The sequence below is a fragment of the Montipora capricornis genome, chromosome 3 (genome assembly GCF_036669925.1).
Source record: "Montipora capricornis isolate CH-2021 chromosome 3, ASM3666992v2, whole genome shotgun sequence".
NCBI lineage: Eukaryota > Metazoa > Cnidaria > Anthozoa > Scleractinia > Acroporidae > Montipora > Montipora capricornis.
In genome coordinates, this window is record NC_090885.1 from 13,648,591 (window position 1) to 13,651,090 (window position 2,500).

The following is a 2,500-nucleotide window of genomic DNA, read 5'->3' on the forward strand; positions in this document are numbered from 1 at the left end:
TAAAAACATATGGCATTTCAACACTTAAACAAAACTAATTTTGCAAAACATGTTTTAAAATCTCTTAGATGGTGAGCGCTTAAAGTTGACCAATTCTTCGCCTGGTCGCACCGTTTCGCAATACGTCCGCTTAATTCAAAAGCCTGTTTTTGTTGCTTTACTAGAATAATTCAGATTTCAAGAGAACTAACAAATATCACAGTAGCCTCGTTTTCGTGGGTTGCGCTGTAAGTTCTGAAAGTTGTACACGCTTGCTCGATGTTTTCTTTAATTTAATAGTTTCTGTTCTGGCCTCAGCCCTAGAACGCGATTTGTTTCATTCATATACAAATTTCCGCCATCAATAGAGAGACATAGATCTGCGCTTACGGTAATTTTATCACGATAAACGGTAGACCTTTGCTTGAGATATATATATATAAAACCATGATAATTTCTTTCATACAAACGAACTTTTTTAGATTATTTTGCAGGGTCAACCTCACTCCCAAGGCTTTACTCCGCCATGAGTAGAATAAAAGCTCTGGGAAAGAGGTTGTTGCAGGGTGTCTGCAGCTGACAGGAAAGAGAGAGAGAGAGAGAGAGAGAGAGAGAGAGAGAGAGAGAGAGAGAGAGAGAGAGAGAGAGAGAGAGATAAGACAGATCAAGCATCATGTTTACGGGAGGGTTTGAATTTGCTGTCAATTTGTTTGCCCAAAACTCAATGATACCTAGCCTGTGTTTAGTTTAAAGTCATCTACAATCAGATTGCTTGTCACCAGAGGCGTAAATTAAGCTTTCCAATTTGTTCCTAGCCTTTTTCCTAATAGGGCCCAGTAATACTTGAGACGGGCATTTTTCTTTTTTTATGCGATCTGACCCTAAAAGATCGCTTTTTCTTGTAATGCTTTTGGGTTACATGTAGGTGTAGCAATAATGAATTAGATAAGAGTGTTGTTATGGCATGGGGGTGCTCCACAGCACAGTCACAAATGAGTCTACCGTTCCCGCGAAAATCAGTTGACTGTCATGTTCCTGAAAAGACATGGCAGAAGCAGTCACGCGTGACATGGCTTCTTCTGATTGGCTAAAATTGGCGGCTCTTTGTTTGTTTCGTGCGTAAAGTGTATCTAAAAATAAATCCATTTGTGACTGTGCTGGGGCGAGGCCGCAAAGTGAAAGATCAACACTCTCTCCACAATCTCCCGTTAATTAGTAATCTGGGTGTGTTATTAGATTCTAACCTTTCGATGGGCGACCATATCAAAAAGCAAGCTCTGTTTACTAAACGGCGCTCGGGCCGATTTTCCTGCTTGCTTTCCTGGATACTTTTACTACGGTGAAACATTCGAGCAAGTGTCACCAAAACTCAGACATTCCTTCGCCTCCAGTGCGCTGCTTTGATCTTAAGCCGAAGAGTAATCACCGTCAAACTGTCTTTTAATTTAGTCCTCAAGCTCGTCCACTTTACGTACGGCTTTCTTGAATCGTAGCGGTCGATAATAGCATTTCGTGCGGCAGTTAGCCACATAAATCGGCTCGAAGTATCCAAGAGAAGATGTCCAAAACACTCTTACCAAATACATTTATCTTGTCCTTTGCAACCAAACATTTTGTCCGTCAATCGCTTCCGCTGGGAATCTTAATTATTTGGCGTTTCACTCATAGCTGTTCGTTTCAAAGGTTTGCTAGTGACATGGATAACACGAATTGCGCGGAGATCACCCGACTCTCTGTTCTCTCATGCAACGAGATTGGCCAAAAACAAAAACAAAAGCAGTTACGTCACAGAAAAGATTTTGCATCTCGGTTTCGCAGACACTAGTTTTCGGAATGTTCTCGGAATGCGTACGTTTATTCGCAAAGAGTTATGGGTCATTCACAACTTCTTTCACATGTTTGGAGAACTGTTTCAGCGTGTTTCATCGACTTACGTCTCAATCTCGACCCCAGAGCTCTTCTCTTGACTGAGGGAGAGAAGACCTCGGGGGAACCCTGAGACAAAATGTCTTCTCGTTGGTTTTCGTGAAGAGCGTCTCTAATTGGTGCATACATGTTAGCACGAGGAGTGAGCAGGCGCCGAAAGGCTCAAATAGCCAATTTTTGGCTATAATAACCCTACGGGGCATGTTCTCCAACATAGAGTTTCCCAGAGCCTTGGGTCGATCCGCGGCTCTGGTGACGAGAATGCTTACGTTGTATTTACAGTGTTGCAAATTTGACCAATTGATAAATATATGCGCAATACAGTATGCGCAGTGCAATACCGAGGAATCACGTTAACGAAGGTTTGCCATGTTCAAAGCTTCTGTAAACACTTCCGCGCATGTTTTGTATCGCTTGCACGTTTTCCACCCATGGACTGAGATGTCAATTAAATCGACTTTGAATGGTCGTCTTCTGCAAATGTTGAGATCACTTCGCCGGTATATACTTTTCAATCTCGATGAATAGTGGCAGAACATTATTCGAGCCGCGACGCGGCGTGGTAAAAATTCTTCCACTATTTAATTGTTAACTA